Source organism: Cydia amplana, chromosome 15 (genome assembly GCF_948474715.1).
Source record: "Cydia amplana chromosome 15, ilCydAmpl1.1, whole genome shotgun sequence".
Taxonomy (NCBI): domain Eukaryota; kingdom Metazoa; phylum Arthropoda; class Insecta; order Lepidoptera; family Tortricidae; genus Cydia; species Cydia amplana.
Genome location: NC_086083.1, coordinates 8,097,614 through 8,106,373, shown reverse-complemented (window position 1 = coordinate 8,106,373; position 8,760 = coordinate 8,097,614). Strand labels below are relative to the sequence as shown.

The following is an 8,760-nucleotide window of genomic DNA, read 5'->3' as shown; positions in this document are numbered from 1 at the left end:
TTCAACTTGTCAGAGACCCTAGTCTTTTGTAGTCCTGAGTCTTTTTCAGAGAAGTTTTCATATAAAATACATGAAAATACACCATAACTACAATAACGCGTATTTTTCTTTACTACTACTAGTATTTAGAAAAAATACAATCTTTTTGACGGAATCTTTATTCGGAGGCTCGAGTCCATTAGATTTTTTGTAAAAAATACTCAATAAACGACCCGACTTGCAATATTCAGAAGTTTTTTGAGCGCAGAGTCACGTAAAAGAGTTTATTTGGTGAACTTATACCTACAATCTATTCTCTTATACAGCCCGGACATTATACCTCTACTACTTAGGTTTTCCCCACTTTTATATCCACTATTTTGAAATTATTGGCAATATTTATGTATTTATTTTATGGTTACGCCAATTTAGTACTTAAATCTTTAAGAAATATGAATACTCACCAAAATTATAAATACAAAAATCACTGCAATCTTCATTGCGCTTCAAGATAAGACTGAATGACGCAGCATTGTTGTGATGGACAACTTCGAAGACGAAGAGACATAACTAAATCCGCGTAACAATCGAAATTCGAACCTCACTAGTTGTATTACGATAAAAATTTGAATAAAAATAAATTAATTAGTAACTTATAAATTAGGCAACGCAGTTTGTATACTTGTGTAAGAAATCCAATGTCGCGTTCACTTGACGATTTCTTAACACCATATTAATAAGGTTTAATTATGCTTGGCTAGCTCTAAATTAATTATTTACTTGCGTATGTAAAAGCGATAGGGTATAATTATCGGATTTATAAGGTATAGAGTATATTTCTCTTAAGGCTCTTACTACTTTCTCTGTGTTGTTTGCTTTTAGTATTTGTACGCGTATACGAACGATATACAGAGTATAATACCTATAGGTACTATCATAGATAATGTATATCGTTATATATATAGTATAATATACTATGTATATCGTAATACTTATTCCTGAGTAACTGACCTACATGATTTAAATAGAAATGGCTATAAGTTTTTTTTACAAATGTGTTTTTGATACAAGGATTAAATTACCCCATGCACTTTAGAAGCTATACAAATGCACTTTATCTATAGTTGGTCAAACCGATTTGTCAGTAAATAAGAACAAAAAAAAACTATACTCATCCTCGGTGCTAGTACTAGTGTAAGACAAAGATATTATGATTATCTCTGTCTATATTTGAAATGAGACAGTCCTTTGACAAACAATATATCCTTTATTACGAAAAAAAATGTTCTAAGTTTGTTGAACTAAATTAGAGTGTCAACGCAGGTCTCCCAGCACTTCATAATGCCTGGGGTGTAGGGCGATATAATAGGTGGTAAAGTTGTAGTTGTCGTCCCATCCTGCCGCCTACTTCGAAGCCTTCTTGAGACCTGAACACAGATAACATTATATTGACGACCGGTCTGGCATAGTGGGTAGTGACCCTGCCTGTGAAAACGCGGTCCTGGGTTCGAATCCCAGTAAGAGCATTTATTTGTGTGATGAGCACAGATATTTGTTCCTGAGACATGGTTGTTTTCTATGTATTTAAGTGTTTGTATATTATATATATCGTTGTATGAGTACCCACAACACAAGCTTTCATGAGCTTACCGTGGGGCTTAGTCAGTTTGTGTAATAATGTCCTATAAGAATATATACATATTTATTTATATTATTAGTTATCACTACATAGTATAAAACAAAGTCGCTTCCCGCTGTCTGTCTGTCCCTATGTACTTATGGTTAAATCTTTAAAACTATACGCGACGGATTTTGATGCGGTTATTTTTAATAGATAGAGTGATTCCAGAGGAAGTTTTATGTATTTGTTATCCCGTGCGAAGCCGGGCGGGTCACTAGTTTTATTATAAAATTTGAATCAAATAAAAAAAGGCACATATTACAAATAATTTATACATAGAAAACACCCGTATATGAACATATAACCTACCTATAATTATAAGTATTTATATATAACTATGTACTATGTAGGTGTATATCGCGAGGAGCGAAGGGCAGAGTAACTTCGGAACACTTGCATGTACTTACAGAAATCGAGATCCGCCAGTTGTTGCACTGTACTGTAACAGACTAGGCAATAGGGGTAACCTGCAACTGAAGAGCGAAGGGCAGAGTAACTTCGGAATACTGGCATGTACAGAAGTCGAAATCCAACAGTTGTTGGATTGTACTGTAACAGACTAGGTAATAGGGGTAACCTGCAACTGTAAGTCCGGTGAGGAGCGAAGGGCAGCAGTAACTTCGGAACACTGGCATGTACAGAAGTCGAAATCCGCCTGTTTTTGGATTGTACTGTAACAGACTAGGCAATAGGGGTAACCTGCAACTGAAGAGCGAAGGGCAGAGTAACTTCGGAATACTGGCATGTACAGAAGTCAGTATCCAACAGTTGTTGGACTGTACTGTAACAGGCTAGGCAATAGGGGTAACCTGCAATTGTAAGTCCGGCGAGGAGCGAAGGGCAGCAGTTACTTCGGAACACTTGCATGTGCAGAAGTCGAGGTTTACCGGCGCGTCTGGGAGGCAGTTGTTTGAATGTACTGTAACAAAGTGGTTAACTGAATATTGAATTTTGTTTTTAGAATAGAATAGAATAGTTTTTTATTCGTAAACACACAGACAAAAGACATACATAGAAATAACAAAGTGAAAAATAAAGTGTCACGAAATGGCCCCATCTCAGCATGTTGCTGGCGACTTCCAGCGCTGATCTTCCTCAAAAGGAAAAAACGGAACAGTTATAGGATCACTCGTGCGTCTGTCTGTCTAACCAAATGTTACCCCACGAACCAAATGAACCCCAGTTTACCAGTATCAATTATCAAGTAATATGTATTATCCGTACTGCACCTATCACTACATTCACTACATAGTATAAAACAAAGTTCCTTCCCGCAGTCTGTCTGTCCCTGTGTACGCTTAGATCATTAAAACTACGCAACGTATTTTGATGCGGTTTTTTTTAAATAGATAGAGTGATTCAAGAGGAAGGTTTATATATAACTAGATGAGAACCCGGCTTTGCTCGGGTAAACTAAATAATAATACTCATTTTGAATTTAGTAACTATTTACTTTTAGACTTATAACCTTCATCAAGGCAGTTACATAGATATAGAGTACCTATAAGTAATGGGGGGGGGGTTAAAACACATATTTTTTATTGTGTTATCGTAGAGAATACCGTAAAATAAGCATGTTTTGTAGGAAACACTTTTCTCTAAAATCAAAAATGGCCGAGATATTTGACCCAAAGTTGGAAAAATTTCGGTTGAAAATGAAGTAAATAATACAAATCTTTTTTGGGCTGTTGAAAAAAAAAATAACCTAAACGGCTTTGCTCCCGCCTTAGTCTTCTAACCTAATAGACCGCGAGCCACGAACAGGTTTCCATGACCAATCGCCTCCCAGGCGATAACTCCTATAGTGGTTAACGGCTACGTATGATGAATCCTCGTGGACGTCAGCTGCCGCTCCGTTGGTGGGTTGAGGAATGGCAGCAACCGAAACACGTAAAAAAAAAATATTTTCAGTCATCGCCTCCCGTTTGATACTTTGCCAGATGATAGTTTAGGTGCTATTGTTAATAAAAAAAATCGTCAGCCGGTTGTATCGCGGTGGAAACACCGTCAGCTGGTCACATGAACATGTAAAAAAAAATTTTTTTTTCAGTCATCGCCTCCCGCTTGATACTTTGTCAGATGATAGTTTAGGTGCTATTGTTAATAAAAAACATCGTCAGCCGGTTGTATCGCGGTGGAATCACCGTCAGCTGGTCACATGAACATGTAAAAAAAAAATTTTTTTTCAGTCATCGCCTCCCGCTTGATACTTTGTCAGATGATAGTTTAGGTGCTATTGTTAATAAAAAAAATCGTCAGCCGGTTGTATCGCGGTGGAATCACCGTCAGCTGGTCACATGAACATGTAAAAAAAATTTTTTTTTTTCAGTCATCGCCTCCCGCTTGATACTTTGTCAGATGATAGTTTAGGTGCTATTGTTAATAAAAATAATCGTCAGCCGGTTGTATCGCGGTGGAATCACCGTCAGCTGGTCACATGAACATGTAAAAAAAAATTTTTTTTTCAGTCATCGCCTCCCGCTTGATACTTTGTCAGATGATAGTTTAGGTGCTGTTGTTAATAAAAAACATCGTCAGCCGGTTGTATCGCGGTCGAATCACCGTCAGCTGGTCATATGAACATATATTAGATTTTTATTTATTTATTTGCTTGATATGTTCATGTGACCAGCTGACAGTGATTCCACCGCGATACAACCGGCTGACGATGTTTTTTATTAACAATAGCACCTAAACTATCATCTGACAAAGTATCAAGCGGGAGGCGATGACTGAAAAAATATTTTTTTTTTACATGTTCATGTGACCAGCTGACGGTGATTCCACCGCGATACAACCGGCTGACGATCTCTTTTATTAACAATAGCACCTAAACTATCATCCGACAAAGTATCAAGCGGGAGGCGATGACTGAAAAAATATATTTTTTTTACATGTTCATGTGACCAGCTGACGGTGATTCCACCGCGATACAACCGGCTGACGATTCTTTTTATTAATAATAGCACCTAAACTATCATCTGACAAAGTATCAAGCGGGAGGCGATGACTGAAAAAATATTTTTTTTTTACATGTTCATGTGACCAGCTGACGGTGATTCCACCGCGATACAACCGGCTGACGATTTGTTTTATTAACAATAGCACCTAAACTGTCATCTGACAAAGTATCAAGCGGGAGGCGATGACTGAAAAAAAAAATTTTTTTTACATGTTCATGTGACCAGCTGACGGTGATTCCACCGCGATACAACCGGCTGACGATTCTTTTTATTAATAATAGCACCTAAACTATCATCTGGCAAAGTATCAAACGGGAGGCGATGACTGAAACCAATTATTTTAAATTTTAGATTGTATTTATTTATTTGCTTTATAAATTCATGTGACCAGCTGACGGTGATTCCACCGCGATACAACCGGCTGACGATTTTTTTTATTAACAATATCACCTAAACTATCATCTGACAAAGTATCAAGCGGGAGGCGATGACTGAAAAAATATTTTTTTTTTACATGTTCATGTGACCAGCTGACGGTGATTCCACCGCGATACAACCGGCTGACGATTTGTTTTATTAACAATAGCACCTAAACTATCATCTGACAAAATATCAAGCGGGAGGCGATGACTGAAAAAAAAATTTTTTTTACATGTTCATGTGACCAGCTGACGGTGATTCCACCGCGATACAACCGGCTGACGAGTTTTTTTATTAACAATAGCACCTAAACTATCATCTGACAAAGTATCAAGCGGGAGGCGATGACTGAAAAAAAAAATTTTTTTTACATGTTCATGTGTACAGCTGACGGTGATTCCACCGCGATACAACCGGCTGACGATTGTTTTTATTAACAATAGCACCTAAACTTTCATCTGACTAAGTATCAAACGGGAGGCGATGACTGAAAAAAAAATATTTTTTTACGTGTTTCGGTGGCTGCCATTCCTCAACCCACCAACGTAGCGGCAGCTGACGTCCACGAGGGTTCATCATATATGGCCGTTAACCAGTATACGAGTTTTCACCCGGGAGGCGATGACTGACGAAATTTGCGCCTGGCTCGTGGACCATAACCAAATCCAAGTCGGCCCTCTGTCCCGGAAGGTCTTGCTCGTTTGCTTCGCTCGCTCGCTGCCACTGGCTTCAAATATTAAAATACAAAGTCTAATATCTCGGCCATGGTTGCTCGTAGACAAAAAAATATTTGGTTTTCTGGTTGCAGTTTGGTTCTATAAGTAGGTCGCTGTCTGCCTGTTACCTCTTCATGCTTAAACTGGCTAAACTGCTGAACTGATTTAGATAAATTTTGGGATGAAAATAGTTTGAGGCTCAGGGAAGGACATGGGATAGTTTCTATGAATAATAGTCATCATCATCATCTCATGCAAATGAAGTCGCGGGCAGAAGCTAGTCCTCTTATAGGTATACCTAATATCCGGGAGACCGAGCAAAGTTTGGAAAATGTATAAAAACTCAAAAATGCGCGTTGACCCAGAGATAAAATATAGCTAGATCGATTTTTCGCCCCCGAAAACCCTCATATAACAAATTTCATCGAAATCGTTACAGCCGTTTCCGAGATCTCCGAAATATATATATATAAATAAATAAATATAGGTACAAGAATAGCTCGTTTAAAGGTATAAGATAAGATAAGATTATATAAACACATACCCCAGTCATTTATTACATCCTCCTGACATATGCAGTACAACAAGTTTACTAATAAAGTAAACAGCTGAAAAGGAAACATTTTTTGTGAAAATTACCTATTATGAAAACGTTTATTTCAGACCCTGGTCCATACACTGTTAGTTTTAACTTAATTTCTTAAGCACACAAGAACATTTAAAAAATATGAATACGATTTTATTGCAGACTAACGTGTTTTGGAAAATCTACGGGTTATCACAGTGGGTCAAGTTTTATCCGTTTATTTCATCCCAAAAAATAACAAAATGGTATTTTTATGTAATTCTTTTTTATTCGTTACTTTTTTAATACTAAAACTAGTGCCCACGCCAATTACTGGGATTAGCTGCCAAGCGGATCCCAGGCTCCCATGAGCCGTGGCAAAATGCCGGGACAACGCGAGGAAGATGATGATGACCTATAAAGAACCGAAACTTGTCATGGCAGAGGGATCCTAAATAAGACACAGATTTTTTTGACCCGGGATGTTTTTAAGACCATAAATGTGATGTGGATCTAATTAGTAACAGTTGCTAAGCGGGCCAGGTGTTCAAAATGATATTGACACGACTTTATTGTTAAGAGAATAAGAGCGCTCACAGGTAATTTTGAACACCTCGCCCGCTTAGCAACTATTGCTGCTGACTGTACTGCGGACTACATCAGCTCTATGTTTACATTACATATTGCAAATATTTGTTGTCTTAAGTACAGTCGACGTCAAATATATGTTTACATTTTTCGCCTTATTACAAAGGATTAAGGTGCAAAAATGTAAACATATTTTTGACGTCGACTATACAAACATTCATTAGGTCAATCGGGAAGTAGGTATCATTTACTGTAACATTTTTTATATCACCCCGTTCGTACGACAAGATACTTAGCTATTAGTTTATCAGTAAAAAAACAATTTTTAAAGCCTTATACAGCTAAGATAACAGTCAAATCTTACCAAATTATAGAAATGTAGAAATCTCATTTTTATACCGGTGTTTCCAATTTGTAGACAATATAACAAATAAGTGAAAAAGTAATTGTGCTTTTCACTGCCGCAGAGTTAATTGATTTATCGCCGATTACTGACTAATTAATATGAGTAATTAAACATTTCATTGTCATACGCAACGCAACGCATGAGAAGTATGTTTCTATGCATACAACTTTCAGGGTTCAGATTGTCATAATCCATTGCATACGTTGCGTACGTGGGGTAAGTGTGTTTTCGCCTTTAACGTTCGGCCAACACTGCCAAATACCCAGAAATAACGAATTCGTGGAACCTAAAAATAGAAATTGGAAAATATAATTCCGATGCAGTCTTTTCCGTGTAAAAAAGGTGAGCTAAAATTTTTAGCACCGGTATGATTTTCGCTTTGACGATGGCGGAGTGAAGTAAAATTGAGTAGTGGCTCACTTACGGCTAACTGTGTACGCGCTGTGCAGTGTGCCGAAGGTGTTGTAGGGTTGCCATTATCTGGTTTTAGTATTTATGATATTTAGAAGGTCAATATTAGGTAATATAACTAGTTCGTTGCTCTGACCAGGGAGCGCAGCATGGTTCCATTTTTATCGCCTGTCACTATGCCCGTCACTTTCGCACTTACATACTTGTTATAACGTGACAGGCATGGTGACAGCGATAAAAATGCGACCGTGCTACCGCCGCAAGTTTGTTAGTTCGTATGTGAATGATATGTACCTATATAAAAAGAGTATAGGTAAGAAATAAAACAGCATTATCTAGGTTCTAGCCACTTACTCACTTTGTCAATGTAATAAAAGTACCTACACAGAACATTTTTTAACCCTTTAACGGACCTCATTGCCACCTTAAAGTCCTAAAAAATGGGTAATTTTTTCCTTATACATAATTATTGTGGTTAAAATGTATTTTTAGCAAATATATTAGCAAACGATATGAAACCGCTATAACAGTTAATGAATATACAAGTAAATTATTTGTAAAGAGAAAAAGGCGCGAAATTCCATATTTTTTATGGGAAATTGATTCTTGGCGCCTACATTTTTCAGATTTAGTGCCTCTTTCTACTTGCCCTGAATATTTATACACCCTCATACCTATATATGTTTAAATATTTTATAAATGTCCAAAGTATTATTTACTGTAGCAACCCTACTCATATCAAACGGAATTCCTAAAAATTTCACCGAATATTGTGCGTTCAAAAAACATCAACCGGAATGATATTAAGGCACGAATTCGCGGCGATAGGCAGGCTTTAACAAAATTATAGAATTCCGATACCTGTACCCGTACCACGAGTCACTGACAGTGTCAAAACTGACATATACGCTAACGTCTACGTAATTTACTTTCTATACATTTCGCTCGCACTAATATATGAGTACGAGCGAGTTGCATAGAAAGTAAGTTACGTTCTCGTTAGCGTTTATGTCAATGCCGAACTGGTGGTA

The 8,760-nt window shown here is 37.3% G+C and overlaps 1 long non-coding RNA gene across 1 annotated transcript; it reads right to left on the bottom strand.

Annotated features, from left to right (window-relative positions):
- Nucleotides 1-1,380: 1,380 nt before the first annotated feature.
- Nucleotides 1,381-7,393, bottom strand: LOC134654606 (uncharacterized). The gene is made up of 4 exons (XR_010097345.1): nt 7,277-7,393; nt 6,304-6,367; nt 2,470-2,579; nt 1,381-1,406 (listed from the first exon to the last, which is right to left on the bottom strand). It is a non-coding gene; the product is annotated as an uncharacterized LOC134654606 (long non-coding RNA).
- Between the last annotated feature and the right edge of the window lie 1,367 nt (nt 7,394-8,760).